The sequence below is a fragment of the Salmo salar genome, chromosome 08 (assembly GCF_965601325.2).
Source record: "Salmo salar chromosome 08, fSalSal1, whole genome shotgun sequence".
NCBI lineage: Eukaryota > Metazoa > Chordata > Actinopteri > Salmoniformes > Salmonidae > Salmo > Salmo salar.
This window is the reverse complement of record NC_138298.1, coordinates 4307501-4322500: the sequence shown is the minus strand read 5'-3', so window position 1 is coordinate 4322500 and position 15000 is coordinate 4307501. Positions and strand designations below refer to the sequence as shown.

At 43.9% G+C, this 15000-nt stretch overlaps 38 non-coding genes and 6 pseudogenes across 38 annotated transcripts; all 44 read left to right on the top strand.

Moving 5' to 3' along the window:
- The first annotated feature begins 42 nt into the window (after nucleotides 1–42).
- LOC145852269 (5S ribosomal RNA) lies at nucleotides 43–161 on the top strand. The gene has a single exon (XR_014374123.1). It is a non-coding gene; the product is annotated as a 5S ribosomal RNA (ribosomal RNA).
- Nucleotides 162–570: 409 nt separating this feature from the next.
- Nucleotides 571–689, top strand: LOC145856826 (5S ribosomal RNA). The gene has a single exon (XR_014377717.1). It is a non-coding gene; the product is annotated as a 5S ribosomal RNA (ribosomal RNA).
- A 139-nt stretch (nucleotides 690–828) lies between these two features.
- On the top strand, nucleotides 829–947 carry LOC145884120 (5S ribosomal RNA). The gene has a single exon (XR_014395699.1). It is a non-coding gene; the product is annotated as a 5S ribosomal RNA (ribosomal RNA).
- Nucleotides 948–1086: 139 nt separating this feature from the next.
- LOC145856825 (5S ribosomal RNA) lies at nucleotides 1087–1205 on the top strand. The gene has a single exon (XR_014377716.1). It is a non-coding gene; the product is annotated as a 5S ribosomal RNA (ribosomal RNA).
- A 139-nt stretch (nucleotides 1206–1344) lies between these two features.
- On the top strand, nucleotides 1345–1463 carry LOC145856823 (5S ribosomal RNA). Its single transcript, XR_014377714.1, has one exon. It is a non-coding gene; the product is annotated as a 5S ribosomal RNA (ribosomal RNA).
- Nucleotides 1464–1602: 139 nt separating this feature from the next.
- On the top strand, nucleotides 1603–1721 carry LOC145853137 (uncharacterized; annotated as a pseudogene).
- Nucleotides 1722–2130: 409 nt separating this feature from the next.
- LOC145883143 (5S ribosomal RNA) lies at nucleotides 2131–2249 on the top strand. The gene has a single exon (XR_014394716.1). It is a non-coding gene; the product is annotated as a 5S ribosomal RNA (ribosomal RNA).
- A 139-nt stretch (nucleotides 2250–2388) lies between these two features.
- On the top strand, nucleotides 2389–2507 carry LOC145885450 (5S ribosomal RNA). The gene has a single exon (XR_014397031.1). It is a non-coding gene; the product is annotated as a 5S ribosomal RNA (ribosomal RNA).
- Nucleotides 2508–2646: 139 nt separating this feature from the next.
- Nucleotides 2647–2765, top strand: LOC145882725 (5S ribosomal RNA). The gene has a single exon (XR_014394293.1). It is a non-coding gene; the product is annotated as a 5S ribosomal RNA (ribosomal RNA).
- Nucleotides 2766–2904: 139 nt separating this feature from the next.
- LOC145882914 (5S ribosomal RNA) lies at nucleotides 2905–3023 on the top strand. Its single transcript, XR_014394486.1, has one exon. It is a non-coding gene; the product is annotated as a 5S ribosomal RNA (ribosomal RNA).
- A 139-nt stretch (nucleotides 3024–3162) lies between these two features.
- On the top strand, nucleotides 3163–3281 carry LOC145852268 (5S ribosomal RNA). The gene has a single exon (XR_014374122.1). It is a non-coding gene; the product is annotated as a 5S ribosomal RNA (ribosomal RNA).
- A 409-nt stretch (nucleotides 3282–3690) lies between these two features.
- Nucleotides 3691–3809, top strand: LOC145883421 (5S ribosomal RNA). Its single transcript, XR_014394996.1, has one exon. It is a non-coding gene; the product is annotated as a 5S ribosomal RNA (ribosomal RNA).
- Nucleotides 3810–3948: 139 nt separating this feature from the next.
- On the top strand, nucleotides 3949–4067 carry LOC145885542 (5S ribosomal RNA). The gene has a single exon (XR_014397125.1). It is a non-coding gene; the product is annotated as a 5S ribosomal RNA (ribosomal RNA).
- Nucleotides 4068–4476: 409 nt separating this feature from the next.
- Nucleotides 4477–4595, top strand: LOC145883410 (5S ribosomal RNA). Its single transcript, XR_014394985.1, has one exon. It is a non-coding gene; the product is annotated as a 5S ribosomal RNA (ribosomal RNA).
- A 139-nt stretch (nucleotides 4596–4734) lies between these two features.
- Nucleotides 4735–4853, top strand: LOC145852778 (uncharacterized; annotated as a pseudogene).
- Nucleotides 4854–5262: 409 nt separating this feature from the next.
- Nucleotides 5263–5381, top strand: LOC145856822 (5S ribosomal RNA). The gene has a single exon (XR_014377713.1). It is a non-coding gene; the product is annotated as a 5S ribosomal RNA (ribosomal RNA).
- A 139-nt stretch (nucleotides 5382–5520) lies between these two features.
- On the top strand, nucleotides 5521–5639 carry LOC145885541 (5S ribosomal RNA). The gene has a single exon (XR_014397124.1). It is a non-coding gene; the product is annotated as a 5S ribosomal RNA (ribosomal RNA).
- A 409-nt stretch (nucleotides 5640–6048) lies between these two features.
- LOC145883399 (5S ribosomal RNA) lies at nucleotides 6049–6167 on the top strand. The gene has a single exon (XR_014394974.1). It is a non-coding gene; the product is annotated as a 5S ribosomal RNA (ribosomal RNA).
- Nucleotides 6168–6306: 139 nt separating this feature from the next.
- LOC145852777 (uncharacterized) lies at nucleotides 6307–6425 on the top strand (annotated as a pseudogene).
- A 409-nt stretch (nucleotides 6426–6834) lies between these two features.
- On the top strand, nucleotides 6835–6953 carry LOC145856821 (5S ribosomal RNA). Its single transcript, XR_014377712.1, has one exon. It is a non-coding gene; the product is annotated as a 5S ribosomal RNA (ribosomal RNA).
- Nucleotides 6954–7092: 139 nt separating this feature from the next.
- LOC145885540 (5S ribosomal RNA) lies at nucleotides 7093–7211 on the top strand. Its single transcript, XR_014397123.1, has one exon. It is a non-coding gene; the product is annotated as a 5S ribosomal RNA (ribosomal RNA).
- Nucleotides 7212–7620: 409 nt separating this feature from the next.
- Nucleotides 7621–7739, top strand: LOC145883388 (5S ribosomal RNA). Its single transcript, XR_014394963.1, has one exon. It is a non-coding gene; the product is annotated as a 5S ribosomal RNA (ribosomal RNA).
- Nucleotides 7740–7878: 139 nt separating this feature from the next.
- LOC145853131 (uncharacterized) lies at nucleotides 7879–7997 on the top strand (annotated as a pseudogene).
- A 409-nt stretch (nucleotides 7998–8406) lies between these two features.
- Nucleotides 8407–8525, top strand: LOC145856820 (5S ribosomal RNA). Its single transcript, XR_014377711.1, has one exon. It is a non-coding gene; the product is annotated as a 5S ribosomal RNA (ribosomal RNA).
- A 139-nt stretch (nucleotides 8526–8664) lies between these two features.
- LOC145856819 (5S ribosomal RNA) lies at nucleotides 8665–8783 on the top strand. Its single transcript, XR_014377710.1, has one exon. It is a non-coding gene; the product is annotated as a 5S ribosomal RNA (ribosomal RNA).
- Nucleotides 8784–8922: 139 nt separating this feature from the next.
- Nucleotides 8923–9041, top strand: LOC145852267 (5S ribosomal RNA). The gene has a single exon (XR_014374121.1). It is a non-coding gene; the product is annotated as a 5S ribosomal RNA (ribosomal RNA).
- A 409-nt stretch (nucleotides 9042–9450) lies between these two features.
- On the top strand, nucleotides 9451–9559 carry LOC145853286 (uncharacterized; annotated as a pseudogene).
- Nucleotides 9560–9698: 139 nt separating this feature from the next.
- On the top strand, nucleotides 9699–9817 carry LOC145883376 (5S ribosomal RNA). Its single transcript, XR_014394951.1, has one exon. It is a non-coding gene; the product is annotated as a 5S ribosomal RNA (ribosomal RNA).
- A 139-nt stretch (nucleotides 9818–9956) lies between these two features.
- Nucleotides 9957–10075, top strand: LOC145856817 (5S ribosomal RNA). The gene has a single exon (XR_014377708.1). It is a non-coding gene; the product is annotated as a 5S ribosomal RNA (ribosomal RNA).
- A 139-nt stretch (nucleotides 10076–10214) lies between these two features.
- On the top strand, nucleotides 10215–10333 carry LOC145856816 (5S ribosomal RNA). Its single transcript, XR_014377707.1, has one exon. It is a non-coding gene; the product is annotated as a 5S ribosomal RNA (ribosomal RNA).
- Nucleotides 10334–10472: 139 nt separating this feature from the next.
- Nucleotides 10473–10591, top strand: LOC145887250 (5S ribosomal RNA). The gene has a single exon (XR_014398839.1). It is a non-coding gene; the product is annotated as a 5S ribosomal RNA (ribosomal RNA).
- A 409-nt stretch (nucleotides 10592–11000) lies between these two features.
- LOC145856815 (5S ribosomal RNA) lies at nucleotides 11001–11119 on the top strand. Its single transcript, XR_014377706.1, has one exon. It is a non-coding gene; the product is annotated as a 5S ribosomal RNA (ribosomal RNA).
- Nucleotides 11120–11258: 139 nt separating this feature from the next.
- On the top strand, nucleotides 11259–11377 carry LOC145856814 (5S ribosomal RNA). Its single transcript, XR_014377705.1, has one exon. It is a non-coding gene; the product is annotated as a 5S ribosomal RNA (ribosomal RNA).
- Nucleotides 11378–11516: 139 nt separating this feature from the next.
- On the top strand, nucleotides 11517–11635 carry LOC145853136 (uncharacterized; annotated as a pseudogene).
- A 409-nt stretch (nucleotides 11636–12044) lies between these two features.
- On the top strand, nucleotides 12045–12163 carry LOC145850673 (5S ribosomal RNA). The gene has a single exon (XR_014372521.1). It is a non-coding gene; the product is annotated as a 5S ribosomal RNA (ribosomal RNA).
- A 139-nt stretch (nucleotides 12164–12302) lies between these two features.
- On the top strand, nucleotides 12303–12421 carry LOC145883365 (5S ribosomal RNA). The gene has a single exon (XR_014394940.1). It is a non-coding gene; the product is annotated as a 5S ribosomal RNA (ribosomal RNA).
- Nucleotides 12422–12560: 139 nt separating this feature from the next.
- Nucleotides 12561–12679, top strand: LOC145885043 (5S ribosomal RNA). Its single transcript, XR_014396623.1, has one exon. It is a non-coding gene; the product is annotated as a 5S ribosomal RNA (ribosomal RNA).
- A 139-nt stretch (nucleotides 12680–12818) lies between these two features.
- LOC145856813 (5S ribosomal RNA) lies at nucleotides 12819–12937 on the top strand. Its single transcript, XR_014377704.1, has one exon. It is a non-coding gene; the product is annotated as a 5S ribosomal RNA (ribosomal RNA).
- Nucleotides 12938–13076: 139 nt separating this feature from the next.
- LOC145852266 (5S ribosomal RNA) lies at nucleotides 13077–13195 on the top strand. The gene has a single exon (XR_014374120.1). It is a non-coding gene; the product is annotated as a 5S ribosomal RNA (ribosomal RNA).
- Nucleotides 13196–13604: 409 nt separating this feature from the next.
- LOC145856812 (5S ribosomal RNA) lies at nucleotides 13605–13723 on the top strand. The gene has a single exon (XR_014377703.1). It is a non-coding gene; the product is annotated as a 5S ribosomal RNA (ribosomal RNA).
- A 139-nt stretch (nucleotides 13724–13862) lies between these two features.
- On the top strand, nucleotides 13863–13981 carry LOC145883354 (5S ribosomal RNA). Its single transcript, XR_014394929.1, has one exon. It is a non-coding gene; the product is annotated as a 5S ribosomal RNA (ribosomal RNA).
- Nucleotides 13982–14120: 139 nt separating this feature from the next.
- On the top strand, nucleotides 14121–14239 carry LOC145886224 (5S ribosomal RNA). The gene has a single exon (XR_014397808.1). It is a non-coding gene; the product is annotated as a 5S ribosomal RNA (ribosomal RNA).
- A 139-nt stretch (nucleotides 14240–14378) lies between these two features.
- Nucleotides 14379–14497, top strand: LOC145887054 (5S ribosomal RNA). The gene has a single exon (XR_014398641.1). It is a non-coding gene; the product is annotated as a 5S ribosomal RNA (ribosomal RNA).
- A 139-nt stretch (nucleotides 14498–14636) lies between these two features.
- On the top strand, nucleotides 14637–14755 carry LOC145852264 (5S ribosomal RNA). Its single transcript, XR_014374118.1, has one exon. It is a non-coding gene; the product is annotated as a 5S ribosomal RNA (ribosomal RNA).
- The last annotated feature ends 245 nt before the right edge of the window (nucleotides 14756–15000 follow it).

Here is a 15000-nt window from a genome sequence, read left to right as displayed (position 1 = left end):
ACTCACTTTGACTATATATGTTGTAGCAAGAGATTGTTTCTCGCTTACGGCCATACCAGCCTGGGTACGCCCGATCTCGTCTGATCTCGGAAGCTAAGCAGGGTCGGGCCTGGTTAGTGCTTGGATGGGAGACAGCCTGGGAATACCAGGTGCTGTAAGCATTTTGTCCACGAGGGTGTGCCCCTGCACTATTTCATCAGCAACACTGCCTTGTAGTAAGCATTTAATGATGAATTGACTAAATGCAGCTTCCTGCCTTTTTAATAGGATCAAATTTCCTTGTGTTTTCAATTAGCATCTGCCTTGTATTTATAAGACAAACAAGAATATTGTTGCTGAATGCAGCTTGTGTGTGCTTTGTGCTCCTTTGCCCTGTTCAAATGATGAAAGGAAATAAAGTTTGTATTTTATCCAACTACCTGTGCTAAAAAGTGATGGGAACAGTGTTTGTAATTTCTTCTACTTTTTCAGTGACACAAAGTTCAAGCTGCTTATCTAATTGGTGAAAATGCAATGTCTGTTTATCACACTCACTTTGACTATATATGTTGTAGCAAGAGATTGTTTCTCGCTTACGGCCATACCAGCCTGGGTACGCCCGATCTCGTCTGATCTCGGAAGCTAAGCAGGGTCGGGCCTGGTTAGTACTTGGATGGGAGACCGCCTGGGAATACCAGGTGCTGTAAGCATTTTGTCCACGAGGGTGTGCTCTTGCACTATTTCATCAGCAACACTGCCTTGTATTAAGCATTTAATGATGAATTGACTAAATTTCTGTTTTATCAGACTCACTTTGACTATATATGTTGTAGCAAGAGATTGTTTCTCGCTTACGGCCATACCAGCCTGAGTACGCCCGATCTCGTCTGATCTCGAAAGCTAAGCAGGGTCGGGCCTGGTTAGTACTTGGATGGGAGACCGCCTGGGAATACCAGGTGCTGTAAGCATTTTGTCCACGAGGGTGTGCTCTTGCACTATTTCATCAGCAACACTGCCTTGTATTAAGCATTTAATGATGAATTGACCAAATGTCTGTTTTATCAGATTCACTTTGACTATATATGTTGTAGCAAGAGATTGTTTCTCGCTTACGGCCATACCAGCCTGGGTACGCCCGATCTCGTCTGATCTCGGAAGCTAAGCAGGGTCGGGCCTGGTTAGTACTTGGATGGGAGACCGCCTGGGAATACCAGGTGCTGTAAGCATTTTGTCCACGAGGGTGTGCTCTTGCACTATTTCATCAGCAACACTGCCTTGTATTAAGCATTTAATGATGAATTGACTAAATGTCTGTTTTATCAGACTCACTTTGACTATATATGTTGTAGCAAGAGATTGTTTCTCGCTTACGGCCATACCAGCCTGGGTACGCCCGATCTCGTCTGATCTCGGAAGCTAAGCAGGGTCGGGCCTGGTTAGTACTTGGATGGGAGACCGCCTGGGAATACCAGGTGCTGTAAGCATTTTGTCCACGAGGGTGTGCTCTTGCACTATTTCATCAGCAACACTGCCTTGTATTAAGCATTTAATGATGAATTGACCAAATGTCTGTTTTATCAGACTCACTTTGACTATATATGTTGTAGCAAGAGATTGTTTCTCGCTTACGGCCATACCAGCCTGGGTACGCCCGATCTCGTCTGATCTCGGAAGCTAAGCAGGGTCGGGCCTGGTTAGTGCTTGGATGGGAGACAGCCTGGGAATACGAGGTGCTGTAAGCATTTTGTCCACGAGGGTGTGCCCCTGCACTATTTCATCAGCAACACTGCCTTGTAGTAAGCATTTAATGATGAATTGACTAAATGCAGCTTCCTGCCTTTTTAATAGGATCAAATTTCCTTGTGTTTTCAATTAGCATCTGCCTTGTATTTATAAGACAAACAAGAATATTGTTGCTGAATGCAGCTTGTGTGTGCTTTGTGCTCCTTTGCCCTGTTCAAATGATGAAAGGAAATAAAGTTTGTATTTTATCCAACTACCTGTGCTAAAAAGTGATGGGAACAGTGTTTGTAATTTCTTCTACTTTTTCAGTGACACAAAGTTCAAGCTGCTTATCTAATTGGTGAAAATGCAATGTCTGTTTATCACACTCACTTTGACTATATATGTTGTAGCAAGAGATTGTTTCTCACTTACGGCCATACCAGCCTGGGTACGCCCGATCTCGTCTGATCTCGGAAGCTAAGCAGGGTCGGGCCTGGTTAGTACTTGGATGGGAGACCGCCTGGGAATACCAGGTGCTGTAAGCATTTTGTCCACGAGGGTGTGCTCTTGCACTATTTCATCAGCAACACTGGATTGTATTAAGCATTTAATGATGAATTGACTAAATTTCTGTTTTATCAGACTCACTTTGACTATATATGTTGTAGCAAGAGATTGTTTCTCGCTTACGGACATACCAGCCTGAGTACGCCCGATCTCGTCTGATCTCGGAAGCTAAGCAGGGTCGGGCCTGGTTAGTACTTGGATGGGAGACCGCCTGGGAATACCAGGTGCTGTAAGCATTTTGTCCACGAGGGTGTGCTCTTGCACTATTTCATCAGCAACACTGCCTTGTATTAAGCATTTAATGATGAATTGACTAAATGTCTGTTTTATCAGATTCACTTTGACTATATATGTTGTAGCAAGAGATTGTTTCTCGCTTACGGCCATACCAGCCTGGGTACGCCCGATCTCGTCTGATCTCGGAAGCTAAGCAGGGTCGGGCCTGGTTAGTACTTGGATGGGAGACCGCCTGGGAATACCAGGTGCTGTAATCATTTTGTCCACGAGGGTGTGCTCTTGCACTATTTCATCAGCAACACTGCCTTGTATTAAGCATTTAATGATGAATTGACTAAATGTCTGTTTTATCAGACTCACTTTGACTATATATGTTGTAGCAAGAGATTGTTTCTCGCTTACGGCCATACCAGCCTGGGTACGCCCGATCTCGTCTGATCTCGGAAGCTAAGCAGGGGCGGGCCTGGTTAGTACTTGGATGGGAGACCGCCTGGGAATACCAGGTGCTGTAAGCATTTTGTCCACGAGGGTGTGCTCTTGCACTATTTCATCAGCAACACTGCCTTGTATTAAGCATTTAATGATGAATTGACCAAATGTCTGTTTTATCAGACTCACTTTGACTATATATGTTGTAGCAAGAGATTGTTTCTCGCTTACGGCCATACCAGCCTGGGTACGCCCGATCTCGTCTGATCTCGGAAGCTAAGCAGGGTCGGGCCTGGTTAGTGCTTGGATGGGAGACAGCCTGGGAATACCAGGTGCTGTAAGCATTTTGTCCACGAGGGTGTGCCCCTGCACTATTTCATCAGCAACACTGCCTTGTAGTAAGCATTTAATGATGAATTGACTAAATGCAGCTTCCTGCCTTTTTAATAGGATCAAATTTCCTTGTGTTTTCAATTAGCATCTGCCTTGTATTTATAAGACAAACAAGAATATTGTTGCTGAATGCAGCTTGTGTGTGCTTTGTGCTCCTTTGCCCTGTTCAAATGATGAAAGGAAATAAAGTTTGTATTTTATCCAACTACCTGTGCTAAAAAGTGATGGGAACAGTGTTTGTAATTTCTTCTACTTTTTCAGTGACACAAAGTTCAAGCTGCTTATCTAATTGGTGAAAATGCAATGTCTGTTTATCACACTCACTTTGACTATATATGTTGTAGCAAGAGATTGTTTCTCGCTTACGGCCATACCAGCCTGAGTACGCCCGATCTCGTCTGATCTCGGAAGCTAAGCAGGGTCGGGCCTGGTTAGTACTTGGATGGGAGACCGCCTGGGAATACCAGGTGCTGTAAGCATCTTGTCCACGAGGGTGTGCTCTTGCACTATTTCATCAGCAACACTGCCTTGTATTAAGCATTTAATGATGAATTGACTAAATGTCTGTTTTATCAGATTCACTTTGACTATATATGTTGTAGCAAGAGATTGTTTCTCGCTTACGGCCATACCAGCCTGGGTACGCCCGATCTCGTCTGATCTCGGAAGCTAAGCAGGGTCGGGCCTGGTTAGTACTTGGATGGGAGACCGCCTGGGGATACCAGGTGCTGTAAGCATTTTGTCCACGAGGGTGTGCCCCTACACTATTTCATCAGCAACACTGCCTTGTAGTAAGCATTTAATGATGAATTGACTAAATGCAGCTTCCTGCCTTTTTAATAGGATCAAATTTCCTTGTGTTTTCAATTAGCATCTGCCTTGTATTTATAAGACAAACAAGAATATTGTTGCTGAATGCAGCTTGTGTGTGCTTTGTGCTCCTTTGCCCTGTTCAAATGATGAAAGGAAATAAAGTTTGTATTTTATCCAACTACCTGTGCTAAAAAGTGATGGGAACAGTGTTTGTAATTTCTTCTACTTTTTCAGTGACACAAAGTTCAAGCTGCTTATCTAATTGGTGAAAATGCAATGTCTGTTTATCACACTCACTTTGACTATATATGTTGTAGCAAGAGATTGTTTCTCGCTTACGGCCATACCAGCCTGAGTACGCCCGATCTCGTCTGATCTCGGAAGCTAAGCAGGGTCGGGCCTGGTTAGTACTTGGATGGGAGACCGCCTGGGAATACCAGGTGCTGTAAGCATTTTGTCCACGAGGGTGTGCTCTTGCACTATTTCATCAGCAACACTGCCTTGTATTAAGCATTTAATGATGAATTGACTAAATGTCTGTTTTATCAGACTCACTTTGACTATATATGTTGTAGCAAGAGATTGTTTCTCGCTTACGGCCATACCAGCCTGGGTACGCCCGATCTCGTCTGATCTCGGAAGCTAAGCAGGGTCGGGCCTGGTTAGTACTTGGATGGGAGACAGCCTGGCAATACCAGGTGCTGTAAGCATTTTGTCCACGAGGGTGTGCCCCTGCACTATTTCATCAGCAACACTGCCTTGTAGTAAGCATTTAATGATGAATTGACTAAATGCAGCTTCCTGCCTTTTTAATAGGATCAAATTTCCTTGTGTTTTCAATTAGCATCTGCCTTGTATTTATAAGACAAACAAGAATATTGTTGCTGAATGCAGCTTGTGTGTGCTTTGTGCTCCTTTGCCCTGTTCAAATGATGAAAGGAAATAAAGTTTGTATTTTATCCAACTACCTGTGCTAAAAAGTGATGGGAACAGTGTTTGTAATTTCTTCTACTTTTTCAGTGACACAAAGTTCAAGCTGCTTATCTAATTGGTGAAAATGCAATGTCTGTTTATCACACTCACTTTGACTATATATGTTGTAGCAAGAGATTGTTTCTCGCTTACGGCCATACCAGCCTGGGTACGCCCGATCTCGTCTGATCTCGGAAGCTAAGCAGGGTCGGGCCTGGTTAGTACTTGGATGGGAGACCGCCTGGGAATACCAGGTGCTGTAAGCATCTTGTCCACGAGGGTGTGCTCTTGCACTATTTCATCAGCAACACTGCCTTGTATTAAGCATTTAATGATGAATTGACTAAATGTCTGTTTTATCAGATTCACTTTGACTATATATGTTGTAGCAAGAGATTGTTTCTCGCTTACGGCCATACCAGCCTGGGTACGCCCGATCTCGTCTGATCTCGGAAGCTAAGCAGGGTCGGGCCTGGTTAGTACTTGGATGGGAGACCGCCTGGGGATACCAGGTGCTGTAAGCATTTTGTCCACGAGGGTGTGCCCCTACACTATTTCATCAGCAACACTGCCTTGTAGTAAGCATTTAATGATGAATTGACTAAATGCAGCTTCCTGCCTTTTTAATAGGATCAAATTTCCTTGTGTTTTCAATTAGCATCTGCCTTGTATTTATAAGACAAACAAGAATATTGTTGCTGAATGCAGCTTGTGTGTGCTTTGTGCTCCTTTGCCCTGTTCAAATGATGAAAGGAAATAAAGTTTGTATTTTATCCAACTACCTGTGCTAAAAAGTGATGGGAACAGTGTTTGTAATTTCTTCTACTTTTTCAGTGACACAAAGTTCAAGCTGCTTATCTAATTGGTGAAAATGCAATGTCTGTTTATCACACTCACTTTGACTATATATGTTGTAGCAAGAGATTGTTTCTCGCTTACGGCCATACCAGCCTGAGTACGCCCGATCTCGTCTGATCTCGGAAGCTAAGCAGGGTCGGGCCTGGTTAGTACTTGGATGGGAGACCGCCTGGGAATACCAGGTGCTGTAAGCATTTTGTCCACGAGGGTGTGCTCTTGCACTATTTCATCAGCAACACTGCCTTGTATTAAGCATTTAATGATGAATTGACTAAATGTCTGTTTTATCAGACTCACTTTGACTATATATGTTGTAGCAAGAGATTGTTTCTCGCTTACGGCCATACCAGCCTGGGTACGCCCGATCTCGTCTGATCTCGGAAGCTAAGCAGGGTCGGGCCTGGTTAGTACTTGGATGGGAGACAGCCTGGCAATACCAGGTGCTGTAAGCATTTTGTCCACGAGGGTGTGCCCCTGCACTATTTCATCAGCAACACTGCCTTGTAGTAAGCATTTAATGATGAATTGACTAAATGCAGCTTCCTGCCTTTTTAATAGGATCAAATTTCCTTGTGTTTTCAATTAGCATCTGCCTTGTATTTATAAGACAAACAAGAATATTGTTGCTGAATGCAGCTTGTGTGTGCTTTGTGCTCCTTTGCCCTGTTCAAATGATGAAAGGAAATAAAGTTTGTATTTTATCCAACTACCTGTGCTAAAAAGTGATGGGAACAGTGTTTGTAATTTCTTCTACTTTTTCAGTGACACAAAGTTCAAGCTGCTTATCTAATTGGTGAAAATGCAATGTCTGTTTATCACACTCACTTTGACTATATATGTTGTAGCAAGAGATTGTTTCTCGCTTACGGCCATACCAGCCTGGGTACGCCCGATCTCGTCTGATCTCGGAAGCTAAGCAGGGTCGGGCCTGGTTAGTACTTGGATGGGAGACCGCCTGGGAATACCAGGTGCTGTAAGCATCTTGTCCACGAGGGTGTGCTCTTGCACTATTTCATCAGCAACACTGCCTTGTATTAAGCATTTAATGATGAATTGACTAAATGTCTGTTTTATCAGATTCACTTTGACTATATATGTTGTAGCAAGAGATTGTTTCTCGCTTACGGCCATACCAGCCTGGGTACGCCCGATCTCGTCTGATCTCGGAAGCTAAGCAGGGTCGGGCCTGGTTAGTACTTGGATGGGAGACCGCCTGGGGATACCAGGTGCTGTAAGCATTTTGTCCACGAGGGTGTGCCCCTACACTATTTCATCAGCAACACTGCCTTGTAGTAAGCATTTAATGATGAATTGACTAAATGCAGCTTCCTGCCTTTTTAATAGGATCAAATTTCCTTGTGTTTTCAATTAGCATCTGCCTTGTATTTATAAGACAAACAAGAATATTGTTGCTGAATGCAGCTTGTGTGTGCTTTGTGCTCCTTTGCCCTGTTCAAATGATGAAAGGAAATAAAGTTTGTATTTTATCCAACTACCTGTGCTAAAAAGTGATGGGAACAGTGTTTGTAATTTCTTCTACTTTTTCAGTGACACAAAGTTCAAGCTGCTTATCTAATTGGTGAAAATGCAATGTCTGTTTATCACACTCACTTTGACTATATATGTTGTAGCAAGAGATTGTTTCTCGCTTACGGCCATACCAGCCTGAGTACGCCCGATCTCGTCTGATCTCGGAAGCTAAGCAGGGTCGGGCCTGGTTAGTACTTGGATGGGAGACCGCCTGGGAATACCAGGTGCTGTAAGCATTTTGTCCACGAGGGTGTGCTCTTGCACTATTTCATCAGCAACACTGCCTTGTATTAAGCATTTAATGATGAATTGACTAAATGTCTGTTTTATCAGACTCACTTTGACTATATATGTTGTAGCAAGAGATTGTTTCTCGCTTACGGCCATACCAGCCTGGGTACGCCCGATCTCGTCTGATCTCGGAAGCTAAGCAGGGTCGGGCCTGGTTAGTACTTGGATGGGAGACAGCCTGGCAATACCAGGAGCTGTAAGCATTTTGTCCACGAGGGTGTGCCCCTGCACTATTTCATCAGCAACACTGCCTTGTAGTAAGCATTTAATGATGAATTGACTAAATGCAGCTTCCTGCCTTTTTAATAGGATCAAATTTCCTTGTGTTTTCAATTAGCATCTGCCTTGTATTTATAAGACAAACAAGAATATTGTTGCTGAATGCAGCTTGTGTGTGCTTTGTGCTCCTTTGCCCTGTTCAAATGATGAAAGGAAATAAAGTTTGTATTTTATCCAACTACCTGTGCTAAAAAGTGATGGGAACAGTGTTTGTAATTTCTTCTACTTTTTCAGTGACACAAAGTTCAAGCTGCTTATCTAATTGGTGAAAATGCAATGTCTGTTTATCACACTCACTTTGACTATATATGTTGTAGCAAGAGATTGTTTCTCGCTTACGGCCATACCAGCCTGGGTACGCCCGATCTCGTCTGATCTCGGAAGCTAAGCAGGGTCGGGCCTGGTTAGTACTTGGATGGGAGACCGCCTGGGAATACCAGGTGCTGTAAGCATTTTGTCCACGAGGGTGTGCTCTTGCACTATTTCATCAGCAACACTGCCTTGTAGTAAGCATTTAATGATGAATTGACTAAATGTCTGTTTTATCAGACTCACTTTGACTATATATGTTGTAGCAAGAGATTGTTTCTCGCTTACGGCCATACCAGCCTGGGTACGCCCGATCTCGTCTGATCTCGGAAGCTAAGCAGGGTCGGGCCTGGTTAGTACTTGGATGGGAGACCGCCTGGGAATACCAGGTGCTGTAAGCATTTTGTCCACGAGGGTGTGCTCTTGCACTATTTCATCAGCAACACTGCCTTGTATTAAGCATTTAATGATGAATTGACCAAATGTCTGTTTTATCAGACTCACTTTGACTATATATGTTGTAGCAAGAGATTGTTTCTCGCTTACGGCCATACCAGCCTGGGTACGCCCGATCTCGTCTGATCTCGGAAGCTAAGCAGGGTCGGGCCTGGTTAGTGCTTGGATGGGAGACAGCCTGGGAATACCAGGTGCTGTAAGCATTTTGTCCACGAGGGTGTGCCCCTGCACTATTTCATCAGCAACACTGCCTTGTAGTAAGCATTTAATGATGAATTGACTAAATGCAGCTTCCTGCCTTTTTAATAGGATCAAATTTCCTTGTGTTTTCAATTAGCATCTGCCTTGTATTTATAAGACAAACAAGAATATTGTTGCTGAATGCAGCTTGTGTGTGCTTTGTGCTCCTTTGCCCTGTTCAAATGATGAAAGGAAATAAAGTTTGTATTTTATCCAACTACCTGTGCTAAAAAGTGATGGGAACAGTGTTTGTAATTTCTTCTACTTTTTCAGTGACACAAAGTTCAAGCTGCTTATCTAATTGGTGAAAATGCAATGTCTGTTTATCACACTCACTTTGACTATATATGTTGTAGCAAGAGATTGTTTCTCGCTTACGGCCATACCAGCCTGGGTACGCCTGATCTCGGAAGCTAAGCAGGGTCGGGCCTGGTTAGTACTTGGATGGGAGACCGCCTGGGAATACCAGGTGCTGTAAGCATTTTGTCCACGAGGGTGTGCTCTTGCACTATTTCATCAGCAACACTGCCTTGTATTAAGCATTTAATGATGAATTGACTAAATTTCTGTTTTATCAGACTCACTTTGACTATATATGTTGTAGCAAGAGATTGTTTCTCGCTTACGGCCATACCAGCCTGAGTACGCCCGATCTCGTCTGATCTCGGAAGCTAAGCAGGGTCGGGCCTGGTTAGTACTTGGATGGGAGACCGCCTGGGAATACCAGGTGCTGTAAGCATTTTGTCCACGAGGGTGTGCTCTTGCACTATTTCATCAGCAACACTGCCTTGTATTAAGCATTTAATGATGAATTGACTAAATGTCTGTTTTATCAGATTCACTTTGACTATATATGTTGTAGCAAGAGATTGTTTCTCGCTTACGGCCATACCAGCCTGGGTACGCCCGATCTCGTCTGATCTCGGAAGCTAAGCAGGGTCGGGCCTGGTTAGTACTTGGATGGGAGACCGCCTGGGAATACCAGGTGCTGTAAGCATTTTGTCCACGAGGGTGTGCTCTTGCACTATTTCATCAGCAACACTGCCTTGTATTAAGCATTTAATGATGAATTGACTAAATGTCTGTTTTATCAGACTCACTTTGACTATATATGTTGTAGCAAGAGATTGTTTCTCGCTTACGGCCATACCAGCCTGGGTACGCCCGATCTCGTCTGATCTCGGAAGCTAAGCAGGGTCGGGCCTGGTTAGTACTTGGATGGGAGACCGCCTGGGAATACCAGGTGCTGTAAGCATTTTGTCCACGAGGGTGTGCTCTTGCACTATTTCATCAGCAACACTGCCTTGTATTAAGCATTTAATGATGAATTGACCAAATGTCTGTTTTATCAGACTCACTTTGACTATATATGTTGTAGCAAGAGATTGTTTCTCGCTTACGGCCATACCAGCCTGGGTACGCCCGATCTCGTCTGATCTCGGAAGCTAAGCAGGGTCGGGCCTGGTTAGTACTTGGATGGGAGACAGCCTGGGAATACCAGGTGCTGTAAGCATTTTGTCCACGAGGGTGTGCCCCTGCACTATTTCATCAGCAACACTGCCTTGTAGTAAGCATTTAATGATGAATTGACTAAATGCAGCTTCCTGCCTTTTTAATAGGATCAAATTTCCTTGTGTTTTCAATTAGCATCTGCCTTGTATTTATAAGACAAACAAGAATATTGTTGCTGAATGCAGCTTGTGTGTGCTTTGTGCTCCTTTGCCCTGTTCAAATGATGAAAGGAAATAAAGTTTGTATTTTATCCAACTACCTGTGCTAAAAAGTGATGGGAACAGTGTTTGTAATTTCTTCTACTTTTTCAGTGACACAAAGTTCAAGCTGCTTATCTAATTGGTGAAAATGCAATGTCTGTTTATCACACTCACTTTGACTATATATGTTGTAGCAAGAGATTGTTTCTCGCTTACGGCCATACCAGCCTGGGTACGCCCGATCTCGTCTGATCTCGGAAGCTAAGCAGGGTCGGGCCTGGTTAGTACTTGGATGGGAGACCGCCTGGGAATACCAGGTGCTGTAAGCATTTTGTCCACGAGGGTGTGCTCTTGCACTATTTCATCAGCAACACTGCCTTGTATTAAGCATTTAATGATGAATTGACTAAATGTCTGTTTTATCAGACTCACTTTGACTATATATGTTGTAGCAAGAGATTGTTTCTCGCTTACGGCCATACCAGCCTGGGTACGCCCGATCTCGTCTGATCTCGGAAGCTAAGCAGGGTCGGGCCTGGTTAGTACTTGGATGGGAGACCGCCTGGGAATACCAGGTGCTGTAAGCATTTTGTCCACGAGGGTGTGCTCTTGCACTATTTCATCAGCAACACTGCCTTGTATTAAGCATTTAATGATGAATTGACCAAATGTCTGTTTTATCAGACTCACTTTGACTATATATGTTGTAGCAAGAGATTGTTTCTCGCTTACGGCCATACCAGCCTGGGTACGCCCGATCTCGTCTGATCTCGGAAGCTAAGCAGGGTCGGGCCTGGTTAGTGCTTGGATGGGAGACAGCCTGGGAATACGAGGTGCTGTAAGCATTTTGTCCACGAGGGTGTGCCCCTGCACTATTTCATCAGCAACACTGCCTTGTAGTAAGCATTTAATGATGAATTGACTAAATGCAGCTTCCTGCCTTTTTAATAGGATCAAATTTCCTTGTGTTTTCAATTAGCATCTGCCTTGTATTTATAAGACAAACAAGAATATTGTTGCTGAATGCAGCTTGTGTGTGCTTTGTGCTCCTTTGCCCTGTTCAAATGATGAAAGGAAATAAAGTTTGTATTTTATCCAACTACCTGTGCTAAAAAGTGATGGGAACAGTGTTTGTAATTTCTTCTACTTTTTCAGTGACACAAAATTCAAGCTGCTTATCTAATTGGTGAAAATGCAATGTCTGTTTATCACACTCACTTTGACTATATATGTTGTAGCAAGAGATTGTTTCTCACTTACGGCCATACCAGCCTGGGTACGCCCGATCTCGTCTGATCTCGGAAGCTAAGCAGGGTCGGGCATGGTTAGTACTTGGATGGGAGACCGCCTGGGAATACCAGGTGCTGTAAGCATTTTGTCCACGAGGGTGTGCTCTTGCACTATTTCATCAGCAACACTGCCTTGTATTAAGCATTTAATGATGAATTGACTAAATTTCTGTTTTATCAGACTCACTTTGACTATATATGTTGTAGCAAGAGATTGTTTCTCGCTTACGGCCATACCAGCCTGAGTACGCCCGATCTCGTCTGATCTCGGAAGCTAAGCAGGGTCGGGCCTGGTTAGTACTTGGATGGGAGACCGCCTGGGAATACCAGGTGCTGTAAGCATTTTGTCCACGAGGGTGTGCTCTTGCACTATTTCATCAGCAACACTGCCTTGTATTAAGCATTTAATGATGAATTGACCAAATGTCTGTTTTATCAGATTCACTTTGACTATATATGTTGTAGCAAGAGATTGTTTCTCGCTTACGGCCATACCAGCCTGGGTACGCCCGATCTTGTCTGATCTCGGAAGCTAAGCAGGGTCGGGCCTGGTTAGTACTTGGATGGGAGACCGCCTGGGAATACCAGGTGCTGTAAGCATTTTGTCCACGAGGGTGTGCTCTTGCACTATTTCATCAGCAACACTGCCTTGTATTAAGCATTTAATGATGAATTGACTAAATGTCTGTTTTATCAGACTCACTTTGACTATATATGTTGTAGCAAGAGATTGTTTCTCGCTTACGGCCATACCAGCCTGGGTACGCCCGATCTCGTCTGATCTCGGAAGCTAAGCAGGGTCGGGCCTGGTTAGTACTTGGATGGGAGACCGCCTGGGAATACCAGGTGCTGTAAGCATTTTGTCCACGAGGGTGTGCTCTTGCACTATTTCATCAGCAACACTGCCTTGTATTAAGCATTTAATGATGAATTGACCAAATGTCTGTTTTATCAGACTCACTTTGACTATATATGTTGTAGCAAGAGATTGTTTCTCGCTTACGGCCATACCAGCCTGGGTACGCCCGATCTCGTCTGATCTCGGAAGCTAAGCAGGGTCGGGCCTGGTTAGTGCTTGGATGGGAGACAGCCTGGGAATACCAGGTGCTGTAAGCATTTTGTCCACGAGGGTGTGCCCCTGCACTATTTCATCAGCAACACTGCCTTGTAGTAAGCATTTAATGATGAATTGACTAAATGCAGCTTCCTGCCTTTTTAATAGGATCAAATTTCCTTGTGTTTTCAATTAGCATCTGCCTTGTATTTATAAGACAAACAAGAATATTGTTGCTGAATGCAGCTTGTGTGTGCTTTGTGCTCCTTTGCCCTGTTCAAATGATGAAAGGAAATAAAGTTTGTATTTTATCCAACTACCTGTGCTAAAAAGTGATGGGAACAGTGTTTGTAATTTCTTCTACTTTTTCAGTGACACAAAGTTCAAGCTGCTTATCTAATTGGTGAAAATGCAATGTCTGTTTATCACACTCACTTTGACTATATATGTTGTAGCAAGAGATTGTTTCTCGCTTACGGCCATACCAGCCTGGGTACGCCCGATCTCGTCTGATCTCGGAAGCTAAGCAGGGTCGGGCCTGGTTAGTACTTGGATGGGAGACCGCCTGGGAATACCAGGTGCTGTAAGCATTTTGTCCACGAGGGTGTGCTCTTGCACTATTTCATCAGCAACACTGCCTTGTATTAAGCATTTAATGATGAATTGACTAAATTTCAGTTTTATCAGACTCACTTTGACTATATATGTTGTAGCAAGAGATTGTTTCTCGCTTACGGCCATACCAGCCTGAGTACGCCCGATCTCGTCTGATCTCGGAAGCTAAGCAGGGTCGGGCCTGGTTAGTACTTGGATGGGAGACCGCCTGGGAATACCAGGTGCTGTAAGCATTTTGTCCACGAGGGTGTGCTCTTGCACTATTTCATCAGCAACACTGCCTTGTATTAAGCATTTAATGATGAATTGACTAAATGTCTGTTTTATCAGATTCACTTTGACTATATATGTTGTAGCAAGAGATTGTTTCACGCTTACGGCCATACCAGCCTGGGTACGCCCGATCTCGTCTGATCTCGGAAGCTAAGCAGGGTCGGGCCTTGTTAGTACTTGGATGGGAGACCGCCTGGGAATACCAGGTGCTGTAAGCATTTTGTCCACGAGGGTGTGCTCTTGCACTATTTCATCAGCAACACTGCCTTGTATTAAGCATTTAATGATGAATTGACTAAATGTCTGTTTTATCAGACTCACTTTGACTATATATGTTGTAGCAAGAGATTGTTTCTCGCTTACGGCCATACCAGCCTGGGTACGCCCGATCTCGTCTGATTTCGGAAGCTAAGCAGGGTTGGTCCTGGTTAGTACTTGGATGGGAGACCGCCTGGGAATACCAGGTGCTGTAAGCATTTTGTCCACGAGGGTGTGCTCTTGCACTATTTCATCAGCAACACTGCCTTGTATTAAGCATTTAATGATGAATTGACCAAATGTCTGTTTTATCAGACTCACTTTGACTATATATGTTGTAGCAAGAGATTGTTTCTCGCTTACGGCCATACCAGCCTGGGTACGCCCGATCTCGTCTGATCTCGGAAGCTAAGCAGGGTCGGGCCTGGTTAGTGCTTGGATGGGAGACAGCCTGGGAATACCAGGTGCTGTAAGCATTTTGTCCACGAGGGTGTGCCCCTGCACTATTTCATCAGCAGCACTGCCTTGTAGTAAGCATTTAATGATGAATTGACTAAATGCAGCTTCCTGCCTTTTTAATAGGATCAAATTTCCTTGTGTTTTCAATTAGCATCTGCCTTGTATTTATAAGACAAACAAGAATATTGTTGCTGAATGCAGCTTGTGTGTGCTTTGTGCTCCTTTGCCCTGTTCAAATGATGAAAGGAAATAAAGTTTGTAT